Below are 20,785 nucleotides of genomic sequence, written 5' to 3'. Positions count from 1 at the left end.
TCGTTCCAATATCAGATTCAGAGCTGTCAAATTATGTAGCCATCAAGCGTAGCTCCATATCATTGCATCAAAGTAAAGTAGATAACAGTGCTACTAGTTGCCTCAAGAGCAAACAGCATTTCCGGTTGCACATGCATTTAGCACAATAATCTGTTGTGATGGGTGGCCTGAATCTTTTCCTCTGAGTTCTCTTTAAACTGCTTCTATGGAAGAGTCCTAATATTCCTGGTTAAATATGCATTGGGTGGGGTGCGTGGGCCAGCAACTTCCAAATAGGGCTAAGGGACATAGGCCTTGGATACATTGTGAATGGGAACATGAATAACTGAAGGACGATCCAAGGTAATAGATAAAGCAGAGATTTTCAAACTGACTTTTGAACCATATCCTACTGCCAAAACCACTCTCGATTTCCTGTTTACAGAGTAGATCACAAAATGGCACTGTGTAAATCATATGTCCAACCACACGCACTCACGGTCTTAGGGCAGAATAGGATGGGTAAAGAATACATGTACAAAGTTCGCAGAAATGATGACGTACCGTCAGAATAGCAGAGTAGCTGGGTGAAGAGAGTCGACGGAGACACAGGTACTGGGCTTCTTTGGTCCAGTAGAACCTATCCCAGGAGCAGCTAGATCGGTACAGGTCAGTGTTGGACTGGTCAGTACTGGATGGGTCCCTGTGGGGAGAGACAAAAGAGCGTTCGATAGTCATTATTCAACATTAAGATCAGAGTTCAACTTTGTATAAGGGGTTTAAATTGTCAACCTATGTAAAATGTAGCACGGAAGAAAAGAGTAGAAACTAATTAAGACAAATATTTGTTATTGTAATGGTGGATCAATTAGCATAACGTACTGTTACTTTGTATGTCTGTGCATGTGTAAGAGTTGCTTCCGTCCCTCTCCTTGCCCCAACCTGGGCTCGACCAAGGGACCCTCTGAAAACAACAACTGCCTCCCACGAAGCATCAGTACCGATCGCTGCACAAAAGCCGTGGCCCTTGCAGAGCAAGGGAAACAACTACTTCAAGGTCTCAGAGCGTGTGACGTCACAAAATTAAACGCTACTAGCACGCAACGCTAACTAGCTAGCCATTTCAGTTCGACGTTGTAACCAGCTTCAGTGGGCAAATGCTCACCTTCGATATCCACTGACACGCTGGAGATGTGTACTCTTCATGGATTAATCCCGGTTTCAACAGTACCGGGCAGATGGCCGACAGCGTGTATGGCATAGTGTTGGCGAGTGGTTTGCTGATGTCAATGTTGTAAACAGAGTGGCAGTGCGGTTATGCGAACACAATTGCATTTTATATGATGACAATTTGAATACAGTGACAAGATCCTGGAGGTCCATTGTCGTGCCATTCATCTGCCGACCATTCACCTCATGTTTCAGTATGATAATGCACGGCCCCATGTCGCAAGGGTCTGTACACAATTCCTGAAAGCTGAAAAAGTCCAAGTTCTTCCATGGCCTGTCACTCATTGAGCATGTTTGGGATGCTCTGGATCGACGTATACGACAGCGTGTTCCAGTTCCCGACAATATCCAGTAACTTCACACAGCCATTGAAGAGTGGACAACATTCCACAATCAACAGCCTGATCAACTCTCTATGCGAAGGAAATGTGTCACGCTGCATGAGGCAAATGGTGGTCACACCAGATACTGACAGGGGTTCTGATCCATGCCCCTACCTTTTAAAAAAGGCATCTGTGACCAACAGATGCATATCTGTATTCCCAGTTATGTGAAATACATAGATTACTGCCTAATGAATTACAATGTACTGATATGAACTGTAACTCAGTAAAATCTTTGAAATTGTTGCATGTTGCGTTCATATTTTTGTTTTGAGCAAATGCTCTGCTCGTGTTGTTTGCCTTTTCCTTTCCAACTATCTCCCAATACCCTGACCCTAGCAGTGTTTAGATGTGCAGGGAAACTACAGGCAAGATTCTATCAGCATATATTTATTTTTATTTCAATTTTACTTGACTAGGCAAGTCCATTAAGATCACATTTTTATTTACAATGATGGCCTACCCCGGCCAAACCCTAACCCGGATGACGCTGGGCCAAATGTGCGCCGCCCTACGTGACTCCCAATCACGGCCGGTTGTGATACAGCCTGGAATGAGACTACACGATTAGGAAATCTCCAAACTAAGAATACTGCAATCTATGTATCTTGGGAGAATGACTAAGACCAATGTTGTGCATAGTGAATGACTGATCTACAACAACCTCAAAAGTGGGTGAGGGATCACACACACAAATCCTCAGTGGGTGAGGGGTCATATAGCACTTTGTGACGTGCTGATGTAAAAAGGGCTTTAGAAATACATTTGATTGATAAATAAATATATACACACACAAACTAAAGAACGGTTCCATAATGGATCCAGTGATTGACTGGGTCAGCTATGGAGAGCCATGAGACTCACAGGATCTCTGCTACATTAATCTGCTGTGCATCTACAGTCACACTCAAAGCTCTATGACCTGAGCTGGAACTAATGACAACACATATGCTCATGATGTAGCATGTAGGCTAGTACCATCTGGCTGAAACATCTATACATTACAAATCATGGTTGTCAATCGCCCAGAGACATTCTGACACACACACACACACACACACAATTGATTATTTGTAGTGCAAATGATTCAACTACATTAGACATGCAGTAAATGCTTGTACTTGAATCCACCAGAGTTAAGCTACATACAGTAGACCCACATTCATTTCACGCAAACACGCTCATATGCCACACCTCTGCTTCACTCACCCTGGGGGTTTCCATAGTTTCCTCCCAGGTGGTAGGAGCTCTCTTTTGTTGAGGGGGACGATCCCCATGGCTGCCTGCATGATAGTAATGAATTTCTTAAACTTCATCTTTGAGCCCTCAGCCGTTTCTTCACTTACACCCCATGCTACTCACAACGGTTCCACTAACGTCGCACTTCCCTCCGTAATATTCTAAACCCCTGACTACCAACCCTCTCCCACCACTGTGCTCACTGCCATCACACATACACACTACACTGAACCCTGCCCACTAGCTACTATATGTGCGGTAGCGAGCCCCGTGTCCCCTACCATCAGCTCTGACAGATGTATTTTCCCCCTCAGAGAAACAAAATGGACAATTACAGCCACATTACGGGCGGTGGGCAGGCCGAGAGGGGATGACAACAAGTCACTCTTATACAATTCTGGAGATCTCTTAACATTACACTAATGAAAACACTGCTGCCGGGATAATTCTGGTACTAAGCCCTGATAGATCATGCATGCACCCCGCCCCATTTTCTCATAATCCCCACGGAGGCTTAGTCCACTGGCCATTAACACCCAGAGCCCCCCATCATCATCATCATCATCATCACACACACACACACACACACCTTTCCATCCTCACACCATACCCTCTTCATCCCCAACAGATCATTCATCTAGCATGTGACAAATACAACAGGTACGTACCTTACAGTGAAATGCTTACTTACAAGCCCTTAACCAACAATGCAGTTAAGAAAGTATCTAAAAATCAAAGTAACAAATAATTAAAGAGCAGCAGTAAAATAACAATAGCGAGATTATATACAAGGGGGGTACCGGTACAGAGTCAATGTGCAGGGGCACCGGTGTCGAGGTAATATGTACATGTAAGTAGAGCTATTAAAGTGACTATGCATAGATAATACCAGAGAGTAGCAGCAACATAGAAGAGGGTGGGGTGGTGGGATGCAAATAGTCTGGCTTGGGGGTAGAAGCTGTTTAGAAGCCTCTTGGACCTAGACTTGCCGCCCCGGTACCGCTTGCCGTGCGGTAGCAGAGAGAACAGTCTATGACTAGGGTGGCTGGAATCTTTGACAATTTTTAGGGCCTTCCTCTGACACCGCCTGGTATAGAGGTCCTGGATGGCAGGAAGCTTGGCCCTGGTGATGTACTGGGTCGTACGCACTACTGTCTGTAGTGCCTTGCGGTCGGAGCCCGAGCAGTTGCCATACCAGGCAGTGATGCAACCCTTCAGGACGCTTTTGATGGTGCAGCTGTAGAACCTTTTGAGGATCTGAGGACCCATGCCAAATCTTTTCAGTCTCCTGAGGGGGAATATGTTTTGTCGTGCCCTCTTCACGGCTGTCTTGGCGTGTTTGGACTAGGGTTGCACATTTTGGGGAATATTCAGAGGTGGAAACTTTCCGTGGGAATATATGGGAATTAATGGAAATATATATGCAAATTAATATTAATACCATTTAAATGTAGATGTTTTTTGCATTGGATATATTTACCATATCACACCGAGACAGAAACAAACCTTTTACCTTATCAGTAGACATAATTGCAAATGATTAAATCCTTCCAATAGAATTGTTTTTTTTAAATAATAATATTTTATGAATTGAACTTTAAAATGAGTTGACTCTTCACATGGGATAATTTCACTCAACAAAAGGGAATATTGAATGATCCCCAATGATCCATCGCATCTCCCAAAAATGTTTTTAAGATACATCTGTAAAATGCTAGTCTAAAAACTACAACTTTGGTCGTCTTCCTCTCAGGCTTCCATGTCTTCTCTCTGGACCTCCTCAATGACCACCTCTTGAACATCAGACTCTGAAGCATCATCTTCACATTCACTTTCCAACCTTGTTGAGGATGGCTTGTCAGGCTCAAAAAGATGGCCACCAATTTTTCAACCCTTGTATTGGTCAGCCTGTTGCGTGCTTTGGAGTGTGTGTTCCCAAACAAGGAGCTGTTGTGCTCTGAGGCGGCTGATGTTGGTGGGATTTGGAAGATGGAGGCAACAGGGGAAAGAGCCTCAGATCCACAAAGTCCCTTCCACCAGGTGGCTGATGAGATATGTTGGCACGACTGCCATATTGCATCTCCATCCCAAAGCCCTTGCTTGTCAGTGTACTTCACCAGACTGCCAAGAACCTTGCCCTCATCCAGGCCAAGGCGGCGAGACACAGTAGTGATGACACCATAGGCCTTGTTGATCTCTACACCAGACAGGATGCTCTAGCCAGCATACTTGGCATCCAACATGTACGCTGCGGCTTGTATGGGATTCAGGCAGAAGTCTTCACGCTTTTTGATGCATTTCAGAACTGCAGTTAACCTCTGCTTGGAGCAACAGTGAAGTGGGCAGGGCAGTACAGATTTCTCCTCTTACATCTGCAAACATTGTCTGAGAATCAGACAGGATGGCATTGTCTCCCTCAATCTATGCAATGGCTACTGCTATAGGTTCCAGGAGTTTCAGGCTGCTTACCGCTCTCTCACAAAATACATCATCCAGGAGGATCCTCTTGATGGGGCTGTCCATATCAGCAGACTGCGATATGGCCATTTCTTGGGGACTCCTTCCCCTCCAGGAGACTGTCAAACATGGTGATGGGTGATGCTGGGCAGCTTCAATGTGGTGCTCTTATTCTTCTCACTTTGCTTGGTGAGGAAGATTGCTGCTCTAACTTGATGACCCTTCACATACCTAACCATTTTCTTGGCTCTCTTGTAGTGTATCCATTGTTTTCAGTGCCATGATGTCCTTGAGGAGCAGATTCAATGCATTAGCAGCACAGCCAATGGGTGTGGTGTAAGGGTAGTACTCCACTTTAGACTAAGCAGCCTTCATGTTCACAGCATTGTCTGTCACCAGTGCAAATACCTTCTGTGGTCCAAGGTCATTGACTGCCTTCAGCTCATTTGCAATGTAGAGACGGGTGTGTCTATTGTCCCTTATCAGTGCTTTTCTAGAAAACTGGTTGAGGTGTGGAGATTATGTAGTTAACTATTCCTTGCCCACGAACATTCGACCACCCATCAGAGAGGATTACAATACAGTCTGCTTTCTCTATGATTTGCTTGACCTTCACTTGAACTCTGCATCCAGCAAATGAGTAGATAAAGCATGTCTGGTTGGAGGGGTGTATGCTGGGCGAAGAACATTCAGAAATCTCTTACAATACACATTACCTGTGAGCATCAGGCAATGTGTATTGCCTGAACCAGTTGCATAAACAGCTCGAGCAAGACATTCATCAGCATTTCTCTGACTACGTTCCTCAATTGAGTCAAAAGAACTTCTGATTCCAGGAGGACCATGAGCTGTTGCTATCGATAAGGTGTCTGATTTAACATTTTCACCTCAAATAGAAGTAGAGGGACTTTTGTCAGAGGTTGCTTGTTGTGAGCGCTGAGGAAACTTTATGGACTTGGCCAGATGATTCTGCATCTTTGTTGCATTCTTTACATATGATTTGGCACAGTATTTGCAAATGTACACAGATTTTCCTTCTACATTAGCTGCAGTGAAATGTCTCCATATATCAGATAGTGCCCGTGGCATTTTCCTGTAAAGATTAGAAAAAGTTAAAAAATAAACAAAATACAATTCCATGTACAGATAAATAATTAAGCAGTTAGATTAAACAACTCCTTTGAAAGATATTTTTTTTTTTAAATGAAATATGTATGGAAACAGGTGAATTAACACTCAGATAGCAGGCTCAAGCAAGCTAAAACCCACATGGTAGCAAAAACTAACAAGCAGAAATTGTTAACAAGTTAGAAATGATTTAAACACTTTGCTGTAGGCTACTATTTACTAGTTAACAAAAAAATGTCAAATAAAATATATTCACCCAGTATTGTAATCAAAATTTACCAGAAAGCATGTAGTGCCCTGCTCAGACAGTGTAGTAGTGTGGGCTCAATAGAATCTCATTTGTGTGCAAGATCTTGAGAATCAGCTGTACATGTGATGGAAGAATGCACTGTGCATGTGGAGGGTTGCAATATCCTTGAGTTGGGGATAGTTTAACAAAAATATGCCACAAGACCTAGAATTGCCTTATGTGTATCCCACAAAAAAGGTTCACTGTTATAAGCTAACTTGTTTGATGAATTTAAGCAAATTTCCCAAAATTCCCAGGCTTAAATTCCCATGGAAAATTTCGTAGAAAGTTTCCGACCCTTTGCAACCCTAGTTTGGACCATTAGTTTGTTGGTGATGTGGATGCCAAGGAACCTGCTCTACTAAAGGCCCGTCGATGACAATGGGGGGGTGGGGTGGGGGTGGTGCTCGGTCCTCCGTTTCCTGTAGTCCACAATCATCTCCTTTGTCTTGCTGTGGTTGAGGGAGAGGTTGTTGTCCTTGCACCACACGGTCAGATCTCTGAGCTCCTCCCAATAGGCTGTCTCATCGTTGTCGGTGATCAGGCCTACCACTGTTGTGTCATCGGCAAACTTAATGATGGTGTTGGAGTCGTGCCTGGCCATGCAGTCATGAGTGAATAGGGAGTACAGGAGGGGACTGAGCACGCACCTGAGGTGCCCCCGTGTTGAGGATCAGCGTGGAGGATGTGTTATTACCTACCCTTACCACCTGGGGGCAGCCCATCAGGAAATCCAGGATCCAGTTGCAGAGGGAGGTGTTTAGTCCCAGGGTCCTTTAGCTTAGTGATGAGCTTTGAGGACACTACGGTGTTGAACGCTGAGCTGTAGTCAATGAATAGCATTCTCACATGTGTTCCGTTTGTCCAGGTGGGAAAGGGCAGTGTGGAGTGCAATAGAGATTGCATCATCTGTGGATCTGTTAGTGCGGTATGCAAATTGGAGTGGGTCCAGGGTTTCTGGGATAATGGTGTTGATGTGAGCCATGACCAGCGTTTCAAAGCACTTCATGGCTACAGACGTGAGTGCTATGGGTCAGTAGTCATTTAGGCAGGTTACCTTAGTGTTCTTGGACACAGGGACTATGGAGGTCTGCTTGAAACATGTTTGTATTACAGACTCAGACAGGGAGAGGTTGAAAATGACAGTGAAGACCGCTGGGCCAGACGGATTTCCAGGACATGTACTCCCGAGCATGTGCTGACAAACTGACAAGTCTCTTCACTTTTTCATTCACATGCCATGTCCCATGAGGGGAAATGAATAAATGCATCCGGCAAGCTGCCAGCCAATGCAAACTTCCGGGCAGGAATTATATTCCAGCACTGCCAGTGAGCAGGGCATAGAAATCCTTGAGCACTCCATGGGCCCCAAACAAGCAGCAAGCCTATAAATAACAGTCTCTTATACCCAGTTAGGTAACAAACACATAGAACAAAGGACTTTTAAATTGCTTTGCATTGTGCATCATTCAGACAGCAGGCACAGTCTAAGGGATAAAGAGCATGAATGATGTTACCACTGTGCTGACTGATGACTAGAATTCTAATCCAAAACCCTTACTTTCTCCCAGAACAGCTTAATACATAGAATGAAGTTCTTTATAGTAATCTCATGAAATATATTCCTAATATGAATCTATGTAGTCAATGGCACATGCGCACAAGTGTAAAGACAGTCTTAATGGAGGTGTATGCTCAATACAAAATTATAACCAACTCATCACAATTCTGCCACAAAATTAGAAGAGACAATTAGTTTATCTGCCTCCCAATAAATATCATAAATGGCGTAAAATGATAAGTATATATCAACAAACAAAATCTGTTTCTCTTGAAGTCAAAAGGTTTGTCAACAATACTGTATAAAATTCAAATCAATTAGGGACAGTTGTTTGATGTCCGAATACCTTGGCATCAGGTCTATAAACTGACATATAACACAGAGACATAAAAATTGTATCCAGAAGTTCATCTGACTCTGGGGAAGTAGATAAAGGGCCTCATTGCCAAAATCTCAAAGTATCTCTTTAACTGAGTTAATTCCGCTGTACTAAGCGATTTCTAAATAGGTAGCCATTGAATTTGTCTACTTGCGAGTTGTTTTATTCCAGTCAGTTTCACTGTGACCCTGTCCCTCACCACGTGCAGTATTATCGTAGTATTTTGCTTGATCTGCTTTCACATTATGCAATGTACATATGTACAGTGAGCTCCAAAAGTACTGGGACAGTGACATTTTGTTTGTTTTGGGTGTGTACTCCAGCACATTGGATTTGAAATGATAGAATGACTGAGGTTAAAGTACAAACTGTCAGCATTAATTAGAGGGTATTTTCATCCATATCGGAGGAACCGTTTAGAAATAACAGCACTTTTTGTAGATGGTCCCCTTAAATGGGGGGAGACTAAAGTATTGGGACAAATTCACTTATAATGTGAAGTTAGGTATTTGGTCCCATATACCTAGCACGCAATGACTACATCAGGCTTGTGACTCCACAAATTTGTTGGATTGAATGCATTTGCTGTTTGTTTTGGTTGCGTTTCAGATTATTTGGTGCCCAATAGAAATGGATGTTAAATAATGTATTGTGTTATTTTAGTCACTTTTGTAAATAAAAATGTTTTTAAAACACTTCTACATTAATGTAGATTCTACCATGATTACGAATAATCCTGAATGAATCAGAAAGTTACAGAGGCATACAAACACCGCCTCCCTTCCCCACATTATTGTAATGGTGAAAGGTTAGCATGTCTGGGGGTGGATATTTGTGAGTAACTCTCATCATTACTCACGATTCATTCAGGACTATCCACAATCATTGTAGCATCCACATTCATTTAAGTGTTCAGAAACATCTTTACAAAAAAAGTGACTCCAAAATGGCACAATACATTATTTACCATTAATTTCTATTGGGCACAAAATAATCTGAAACACAACCAAAACAAACAGCAAATGTATCCAACAAGGTTGTAGAGTCACAAGCATTGGGTGCTAGGAATACGGGACCAAATACCTAACTTTGGACCACAGGAGGCCTTTTGATAGGCCATCATCGTAAATAAGAATGTGTTCTTAACTGACTTGCCTAGTTAAAAAGGTTAAATAAAAACAAAAATTATTTGTCCCAATACTTTGGGACCCCTAAAAATGGGGGGACTACATACAAAATGTGCTGTAATTTCTAAACGGTTCACCCGATACGGATGAAAATACTGTCAAATTAAAGCTAACAGTCTGCACTTAAACGTAAGTCAGTGTATAATTTCAAATTCAAAGTGCTGGAGTATAGAGCCAAAACAACAAAAATGTGTCACTGTCCCAATATTTTTGGAGCTCACTGTATTTGGAATGCATGCCAGATGGAGACACATGTCAATCACAAATATGTCTGAGACTTTTTGCCTACTGTAATGCAACCTGGTTTCATAACATTTTTTATTATTCTGTACGTAAAAACAAGAGTGAATTTTGTATGATATGTATTAATTTGTGGGTATGTTACAAAATACAATTTGTATTATATGTTACAAATTTGCAAAACATACAATATGTTATGAATTCTAGCTAGGTGGCTAACATTAGATTGGGTGGGTTAGGGTTAACCCTAACCCTAACCCTAAAAGGGTTAGGTGAAGGGTTAAGGTTAGCTAAAAGGGTTAGGTGAAGGGTTAAGGTTTGCTAAAAGGGTTAGGTGAAGGGTTAATGATAATGCATGGCCCCATGTCGTAAGGATATGTACACAATTCCTTGAAGCTGAAAATGTCCCAGTTCTTCCATTGCCTGAATACTCACCAGACATGTCACCCATCGAGCATATTTGGGATGCTCTGGATCGACAGCATGTTCCAGTTCACAACAATATCCAGCAACTTCGCACAGCCATTGAAGAGGAGTGAGACAACATTCCACATGCTACAATCAACAGCCTGATCAACTCTATGTGAAGGAGATGTGCCGTGTTGCATGAGGCAAATGGTGGTCACACCAAATTACTGACTGGTTCTGATCCTAGCCCCTACAGATGGATATCGGTATTCCCAGTGATGTGAAATCCATAGATTAGGGCCTAATGAATTTATTAAATTTTTTTACCTTTATTTAACTAGGCAGGTCAGTTAAGAACACATTCTTATTTTCAATGACGGCCTAGGAACGGGGGGTTAACTGCCTTGTTCAGGGGCAGAACAACTGATTTTTTACCTTGTCAGCTCAGGGATTCGATCTTGCAATCTTTCGGTTACTAGTCCAACGCTCTAACCACTAGGCTACCTGCCACCCCATGAACTGTTACTCAGTTAAAACGCTGAAATTGTTGCATGTTGCATTTATATTTTTGTTCAGGATAAATGGAATGACTCGGATTAACGTACAGAATAATACGAAATGCTTTGAGATCAGTTTACGTAATGATGTCCCTGACCCTGAGGAAGTCAACATCCCACAGTTGAGAACTAATCTAAGTAAAGCGTGCAGTGATTTTAGGAAATCATTTAGTAAATGAATGCACACAGATAGTAAAGCTGAAGGTATCACGAAGAATGGTGATGAATCTCATTCTAAAACAAATGCCTAAACCTGCAGCATTCAGAACTGGCCATGACTCTGATCAAAGAAGGCCTCACATTAAAACATACATTCAGTTCTTACAAACATAGTCTGGGCATGTAGACTGAAATAAAGAAATTGAATAAAAGGAGAAGATATATCTCAATAAATCTCTTCTCCACATGGTGTGTAGTGAACCTTATCTCAAAGTGATGTTTTGACTGGGATTTGCTATTCTGAATAATGTCTCGGTGCTTTGGGTTAGAGTCTCCTTTAGTCCATTTATTGGGCTATGGGTATGTCTAACCGTTAGACATACCCATAGCCCAATAAATGGACTAAAGGAGTCAAACATTACTCCTTATAGTCAGTCCAAGGACCCTATATGTTCACGGTAAGGTCTACACTTGTTGTATTCGGCGCATGTGACGAATACAGTTTGATTTGATGTTCTGTTAAAAAGGGTAATTGGCTCTGGATGTCAAAACAGCCAAATACTCTAGGGCTGGGCGGTATACCGTATTTTACGATATACCAGTATTGATTCACGAACTGGTTTGGGTTTTTACTTTACCTTCTATAACACTATTTGAATGTTTGGTTTGTTAAAATGTAATACACTGTGCGTAACGTTTATTTGTATAATTTACTTCGCTACTTAATTAAGTCGTCTCTCCATGCCGCTTTTCCCACACAGACCTAGTCCCGCCCCGACACTCAAGGAGAGTATTTGTTGTTCCACGACTGAGACACTTGCGTTCAATCTAGCACATGCAACAATGTTGATGACAACGATGCATTTGTAACTTTGCTTCTTAATATACATTCACTAGTGTTCTATAAATTACACTATTCGTTTGTATTACTTACATCTGCAAACAGCTAGTTTGTCTTTTCTTAGGAAGTTGGGCCTAAATCTTGTTAGCCACCAATGCTAATCGCTAGTTAGCTGGCTAGCTAATAAAATGTGCTGAGTCAGAGCAAATGTAATTAGCTATACAGCCTGATAATACCAGTGATGGTGTAGACCAAAATCAGCATGTTGTTTGTGCAACAGTATCTTCTAAATCAAAGCCGAATATGCAAAGAAAGAATGTTAGCTACTTCATGTAGCTAAGTGAAATCATTCAATGTGGCCAAAGATTATTGGGAAACTCTTATCAACACTGTTCCTACCCTGTTTACATTTGACATTTTTAGTCATTTAGCAGACACTCTTATCCAGAGCGACTTACAGTAGTGAATGCATACATTTCTTTTATATTTTTGTACTGGCCCCCCGTGGGAATCGAACCCACAACCCTGGCGTTGCACACACCATGCTCTACCAACTGAGCTCTACCCTATCACAATAACTCCTCACTGGCATTTTCAATCATTGTCATGTCAAACACTATTCAAAGTGTATTATATTGTAACTATATAATTAGAATAATCATTCTAGTTCCATGATTCCAACAGTTCACCCATGTGTTAAAAAATAAGGCTTGGATTTTTTTTGCCTATATCGTGCAGCCCTACTATATAATTAGAATAATCATTCTAGTTCCAGTGTGGAAATTATCTCAAATGAGTGCAGGAAATTGATGAAACTTTATTTTTGGTTGAAGTTGAATTGAACAGTATAAAACAAATCAGAATGGAGAAAGACCCATTGAAATCACTTAGAATGTGTTGCCACCCTAGGGTCACGCACTACTCATAAAGTTATATATTTAGAGGCCTGTGAGCTAGGTCCTCTTTTTAAGGGGAGGCCTATAAAACACAAAGAGTTCAAATTACTCCGCAAGACACCAGTACCCAAAATGATAGCCTAAATTGCAATGCCTACAAGTTGAAGTCCTATTTTATTTGGATAGGCCTAAATTAAACATTGAATTATTAAAATGATAGTCTGAAGACCCTTGCAGAATTTCGATGATTTTGAATACACACATATGGATTTCAATAAACAAATGGATAAGACTGTTCTATTCTCTTTGATTTAGTTCCTATTGCAACTCAGGTAAGTTACAGAATGAATGACATACTGAACTAAATGGAGGATGAATTTAATGTTAAAATATGTTTGAATATGAGTTGCACGCATCATGCATGCTCTGCACTTTTTCTGGCTTTTTCTCGCTAGTAGGCATTCATTTGGGTATAATGACTGACTAGAAGGGCATATTCTGAGGCTGAGGGGTGCTTTTCCAAAGGTGCATGGTGCTGCTGCAAGCAGATCACACGCTCTTCAACTGGGCAGCAGTGTCGCGATGGAGGGAATAGCCTATACGGAGACTACCTAAAACCACTGCAACAGAGTTATTGTAAAGTGTGGGAATAAGTTTATGCCAGACATAGCCTCTGTTTAACCTCTCCCTAGTTCATTTCAAAGTCTATATGTTCATGGCCCGATTCATACAAATCATGTAAAATGATTTTAAATTCATATTAACCCATCCTAAAGAATATGCTTTGGCAAGATTGAGTGATGAAATAAATGTCAAAATATTAAATAAAAAATATATTTTGAGTGGCAAAAGCCTCCAGTGGTCATGCATAATTAATAGATTCACCAAAGATATATTATAGTCTGTTTCATTATTCCTGGTATATTTAAACTACTGATTATGATTGCAGACAGAGCCCAGAGAATGGGATGGTGCAATATTGAATTTGTCATATTCTGATAAGATGCATGCATGGGGATGTCCACATCTGTAGAGATACACCTAGCGGACTGAAACTTCACTGTTGTTGGCATAATACAGCTAGTGTTATCTAGACTTGGCAAACAAATCCATTACATTAGCTACCTAAATGTGAAGTAAACTCAACTGAGGAGTAATAGAGACTCCTAACTTTGAAACATGCAGGATACCTCTTTCCGGTTACCCTGACCATTTTTTTTAATGCTGTGTTATTACTTGTTCGCGTAGCACTCCTCACAGGCCGTTTGGTGTACATTTTTTGTTGTTGGTGAGATGAAACTGCCAAAACTCTGAAAGGTATTATTGTACGTTAGAATTGCAACGCAAGATTTGTTCAAGAATAAAATGTAAGTCCGTAATCGTAACACGGTGTTTGTGTGTTCACTGATTCAATTTCACATTGACGATTCATGCATTGCTTTTCTTACTATCCTAACGATAGCTGACAAAACGTTGAACGTAACGCAAGCAATGCGTCGGCTAAAAAAAAAAAAACATACAGAAGAAGCTTTCATCCAATGACTTGTGTGTGTAACATAACGGCACTGAGTCATGATCAAGGGCTAGAAACACCCATAGCCACACTTAGACACCAGTTAATATTTACAGAATTATAAATCAGTATAAAATAGGTTTTGGTTACCCCAAAAAGCAAGAGTGGATGAATAGTTGAATAGGTCAACTACTAGACATGAATAAATGGAAACGGTTCAGTAGTAACATTTAGTTGAGGCCTCCTCAATGTAGGCCAAATCGTAACGTTTCTGTAACAGAATAGCCCTCGTGAATGGGCTACAAAGGACAAACACTGAGGCCGCCCAAGCCTGATCAGTTATAATTGTACTATATTTTCAGAAGTTTGATGTTTTTCTTTAGAAATAAAGCGCATGATATGGCTACTGTGAACAATGGTCAATACCCAAATAAGGCAAGAGAAGCAAACAGAGATTATACACTACGTTACGAAATGCAGTTTCAAAGTTTGACTTACCTAATGGAAATTCTGGATATTTGGTAGTTTGCGATGGAAAACCACAATTAAAAACCGAATATGATAGTACACCAGCAGAAGGTGAGTTTTGACGTAACAAAAAAGCTGTTAGTTTTGCGGCAATGCTTTGCGTTTCCTGGTTTTTGCAGGTATGGGCGTGTTGTTGAAACTGCAGGTGAGTCACGCACGGCGCTGTAGACTACCACGTGACCATACGTAGGTGAGTTCAGTTCCGCCGAAGGGCATGAGTCACCCCTCAATTGTAAACTTATATAGCCCACTTCCCGTTAGGATGTCCACACTCCCCTGTGAATTGTACAGAAACTGAATGTCAGCTCATTAATATGTAAGGTGAGACAAAGCCTACTCACTCCTGCCAATCACACACTCCTTAGAATTCAAAGTAGGGCCTACTGAAACTGTATGAATCATACCTAGGAAGTGAAACATAAAGGGAAACTCATCATCAACTCAACCATTTTTTTCTCAACCATGAACACCCCTACCTACATGTTATCAATAGGCTACACTTTTGATTCAGTGCTTCTACTTCTGGTTTGATTGCAGTTTGTGGTTTAAATACATTTTTTGCCCCCTCATCAATCTACACACAATACCCCATAATGACAAAGCGAAAACAGGTTTTTAGGAATGTTTGCAAATGTATTAAAAAGAAAAAACAGAAATATCTTATTTACGTAAGTATTCAGACCCTTTGCTATGAGACTCAAAATTGAGCTTAGGTGCATCCTGTTTCCATTGATCGTCCTTGAGATGTTTCTACAACTTGATTGGAGTCCACCTGTGGTTAAATTCAATTGATTTGGTGCTTCAATTGAAGGTGCTTCAACACATGACTGAGTAAAGGGTCTGAATACTTATGCAAATGTGATCAGATTTTTATTTTTAATACAAATGCAAAAATGTAAAAAAAAAAAATAATTTTTGCTCTGTCGTTATGTGATATTGTGTGTAGACTGATGAGGTGTAAAAAACGATTTAATCCATTTTAGAATAAGGCTGTAATGTAACAACATGTGGGAAAAGTTGAGAGGTCTGAATACTTTCTGAATGCACTGTATGTTGATAGCCTGTTGTATGTTTCCTTGATGTCAGCTGTTGCTTTTCTGCATTTGAAAATCATGGATGGGTTCATTGTTTTCAAACAGGGTATATTGATAGCATTGGCCTGCAATGTCCATAGAAGAGTGTTATCGCGAGATTCCCTGATGTGTATAAATGTAGTGGTCTCCAAACTGTGATCCACCAGAAGCCTTTTTGAATTTGCCTGTGCATCTCCAGATAATGAAACAATGTTTGAAGCCACAACAGCCCATTCTTAAACCGTGACCCAGGAGGACTCGGCTGTGAATCACCAGGGCCCAGTTTTTCTAAGATTATCTATCTGAATTTCGGTGATCGGATAGGATAAAAAAATACACAGGTATGTTGATAGCCATGATACAATTAATAGAACGGGAGTCCCCATTCAAGCCCATGTTTTTAAACTCACATTAACAGATAGAAAATATATACATTTTATGTTTAGTTTTCACGGAAAAAGCTTCTATATGGAATATTGATAGCGTTTGCATCTATCATAACGTAATCCTCGATGAGGAAAGAAACATAGATCAGTAATTCTATACACATTGTGCCCCCTATTGATCATTTATGGGCATGGCAATGATAATGCGATCCTATAAGGGATGGAACATTTTGAGATGGAAACATACAATCTGATTTTATGCAGTAGCATTGTATTTGACAGACAATTAGTCTTCTATAAATATAATTTATTTTAAAATACAATATACATATGCCAACTGTACATTACATGTATTTTTACATTTGATCTTGAAATACATCATTTTAAAACAAATAAAATGTGCGATCATGACTGATCATTAATAGGCCTACACCTACATTAAATGCATTATAAAAAAGCTGAACCTCGGCAAAACGGAGCTGCTCGTCCTCCCGGGGAAGGACTGCCCGTTCCATGATCTCACCATCACGGTTGACAACTCCCTTGTGTCCTCCTCCCAGAGTGCTAAGAGCCTTGGCGTGACCCTGGACAACACCCTGTCGTTCTCCGCTAACATCAAGGCGGTGACCCGATCCTGTAGGTTCATGCTCTACAACATTCGCAGAGTACGACCCTGCCTCACACAGGAAGCGGCGCAGGTCCTAATCCAGGCACTTGTCATCTCCCGTCTGGATTACTGCAACTCGCTGTTGGCTGGGCTCCCTGCCTGTGCCATTAAACCCCTACAACTCATCCAGAACGCCGCAGCCCGTCTGGTGTTCAACCTTCCCAAGTTCTCTCACGTCACCCGCTCCTCCGCTCTCTCCACTGGCTTCCAGTTGAAGCTCGCATCCGCTACAAGTCCATGGTGCTTGCCTACGGAGCTGTGAGGGGAACGGCACCTCCATACCTTCAGGCTCTGATCAGGCCCTACACCCAAACAAGGGCACTGCGTTCATCCACCTCTGGCCTGCTCGCCTCCCTACCTCTGCGGAAGCACAGTTCCCGCTCAGCCCAGTCAAAACTGTTCGCTGCTCTGGCACCCCAATGGTGGAACAAGCTCCCTCACGACGCCAAGACAGCGGAGTCAATCACCACCTTCCGGAGACACCTGAAACCCCACCTCTTTGGGGAGTACCTGGGATAGGATTAAGTGATCCTTCTAACCCCCCCCCCCCAAAAGATTTAGATGCACTATTGTAAAGTGGTTGTTCCACTGGATATCATAAGGTGAATGCACCGATTTGTAAGTCGCTCTGGATAAGAGCGTCCGCTAAATGACTTCAATGTAAATAAAATGTGTGATGATGAAAGGAAGACACTTCGTGATATGGCATAATCACGTCTTTAGCTACATAACGTAAGCCTTCAATGGTATTCTTTCACCATGGCATTGTTTTACAATCTTGCCTAATTAAATTCATGGAACACTGATTGGCAACTAAGGGCTCAGACACACCGATAGCGTTTGCTGGCCAAGAGTAGGACAACTTAGCACGTCTGAACGTAATTTGCGAAGAGTGTGAATCAATTTTACATGTAGAATCGGCAGAAAAATGTTGGCAGTCAGACGTGTACAGCGGGTGGTCCCTAAAACACAGCGTGCTGAACGATTGGCAGACGAACGCTAGAACCACATTCGGTGCGATGTGTGCGAGCCTTAAGTCCCCACTACATTGTGTGTTCCCTGGTGTGTGTTCCCTGGTGTGTGTTCCCTGGTGTGTGTTCCCTGGTGTGTGTTCCCTGGTGTCCAAGGTCTACTGCACTGATTGTGATATGACTTAATGGGTTGACATCTGGGGTCTCAAAAGTATGTCATGTAAATAAAGCATTTGCTCAATACAGTATTTTCTTGTACTATTCTAGATTTATTTTCATAAAATGCTGTATCTTTATGCATGTGTATACATTTTTTGAATGCTTCCTATTTAATCAAATAACATTTACAGATTTAATTTCAGTAATCCTGCCTCAGAGATTTGAACATTGTTAGTGATATTTCAACATTAAAATCCATAATCAATCAATCATATGGATGTACATACAAATAGAGCTTTGCTAGAGAAGCATTGAATAGAAGTGATTTGGCATGTTCCACAAGGTGACTGTTGCTAGTAATCTCCATTCAAAAACCTTAGGATTGTCCCTGATTTTAAAGTAGCAGCAAAGTGTATGGTAGCAGGAGAAAGCTGCTTTACAGTGCAGGTCATGACCTCAAAAGGCAGGACAGTCTGTATTGGAGCACTGTCACAAGTGTTTTTATGTGCAGTTGATGTTTAAAGAGATCATTATCTATTTAGTGATGCTGTGGGAAGGGACTCTTCATCTTCTTCCACCCGTCTTCACTAGAACATAAGAGGTTGAGAATCAGAGATGTAACAGAGAGGAGATGTCATAGATTACCAAACAAACAGGGATTTCACAGAGAGGATTGGTAATAGAGAATAACAAAAAAACGATGCTGATGATGTCAGAGACAGACATTGAAAAGGACATAAACGGGAAATGTCTAAATACATCTTAGTGATGTCATACATAGGAGCTAAGTTAGCGATGATGTCACAGAGCGACACAATCAGTGACCTTACAAAAGGCATGGAATATTTATGATATCATAGAGACAAGCAGAAGTGATGATGTCATACACTATTAAACAGATAATGACTCCTAACTAAATGTATAGTGTATCTTGTACACCCACCATTAGACATTGCGTAGAGTCTGGGCTGCCCTGGGTATGGGGAGAGGGGACAGTGTCATCCAGGGCCACATTTGCATTGGAGTCACAATGGTTATCACTGAGGAGACAGTGGGAAGAGTTACAAATGGACAACAGAGATAAATAACTCCATCACTGTCTAACAGAACAAACTGTTGGTTCCATCAAGGGGTGAGCCTTGAAAGGTATAAGGGTGCTAAGGTGGATAAGGAGTGGGCGAGGTCTGGTGTATATGAAGTGGTGCGATGTACAATCAGGGTGAGGACCCACTGGACACACATCATTTCAACATGGGAATTTGGGTATTTGGTTGAGACGTTGACCATTGAGATTTCAACCTTTATTCAGCCACTCAAAAAGACAGCCAGATGTTTGTTGAATTCCAAATGTGTTATCACTATGCTTTCAACCATTTAAAAGTACAAAGTTCAAATGGGAATATAATGTCAGATATTTATACAACAACTTAGTGTTATCACTGTTCTTACTCTAATAGCAGAACCAAATGACCTGGATTGCAGTTGAGATTACATTAAAAGTACATAGTGCAAGTGATCAATGCTGTTTGAGATTCTGCACAGATTATTATAGCAATTGTGAAGATCCACAGACCTGCGACCTTTGCATGCCGTCTTGAACATGCATGCTTTCTATGATTACATAAGACATTTATAGTTACAGTAGACTAACCTAAAAATGTGGCAATGCATGTGTTACTCATTTTAAAGTTGAATAAATACTGGTACATCAGTTGTAAGAGCCTTAACTTTAGGCTATTGACTGTATTAGAAAAGTATTATTGAATTGTGTTTCGTTGACAACGCAGCCAAATATCAATTAAAGACAAGAATCTCGTTAATCTAACCCCACTGTCCGATTTCAAAAAGGCTTTACAACGAAAGCAAAACATTAGATTATGTCAGCAGAGTGCCCAGCCAGAAAAAAATCAGACACCCATTTTTCAAGCTAGCATATCATGTCACATAAACCCAAACCACAGCTAAATGCAGCACTAACCTTTGATGATCTTCATCAGATGACACACCTAGGACATTGTGTTATACAATACATGCATGTCTGTTCAATCAAGTTCATATTTATATCAAAAAACAGCTTTTTGCATTAGCATGTGACGTTCAGAAAAAGCATAACCCCCGCAAACTTCCGGGGAATTTACTAACAGTTTGCTAAATTACTCACGATAAACGTTCACAAAAAGCATAACAATTATTTTAAGAATTATAGATACATTACCCCTCTATGCACTCGATATGTCCGATTTTAAAATAGCTTTTCGGATGAAGCACATTTTGCAATAATCTAAGTACATAGCCCGGCATTACAGGGCTAGCTATTTAGATACCCACCCAGGTCAGCCTCCACCAAAATCACATTTCCTATAAGAAAAATGTTCTTACCTTGCTTGTTCATCAGAATACACTGCCAGGACTTCCACTTCAATAACAAATGTTGGTTTGGTCCCAAATAATCCATCGTTATATCCAAACAGCGACGTTTTGTTCGTGAGTTCTAGACACTATCAGAATGCTTCTTCACGGTCCCGCGCATGGCGCATTGGCGTGTCAAAAATGTC

At 41.1% G+C, this 20,785-nt stretch overlaps 1 protein-coding gene across 2 annotated transcripts in view; it reads right to left on the bottom strand.

The window, feature by feature from the left end:
• Window positions 1-15,137, bottom strand: part of LOC115204038 (tight junction protein ZO-2) — a 35,397-nt gene extending 20,260 nt beyond the window's left edge. The window contains exons 1-2 of one of the 2 annotated variants that reach the window (XM_029769276.1): window positions 14,945-15,137; window positions 544-682 (exon numbers count right to left, since the gene is read on the bottom strand). The gene's annotated coding sequence lies outside the window, so the exon portion shown is untranslated. The remainder of the gene's footprint in view (window positions 1-543; window positions 683-14,944) is intronic. The other variant, XM_029769275.1, reaches the window with a different exon arrangement.
• Window positions 15,138-20,785: the final 5,648 nt, after the last annotated feature.

The sequence above is a fragment of the Salmo trutta genome, chromosome 12 (assembly GCF_901001165.1).
Source record: "Salmo trutta chromosome 12, fSalTru1.1, whole genome shotgun sequence".
Taxonomy (NCBI): Eukaryota; Metazoa; Chordata; class Actinopteri; order Salmoniformes; family Salmonidae; genus Salmo; species Salmo trutta.
The sequence above is the reverse complement of the archived record's forward strand: the minus strand, read 5'-3'. Positions and strand labels throughout refer to the sequence as shown.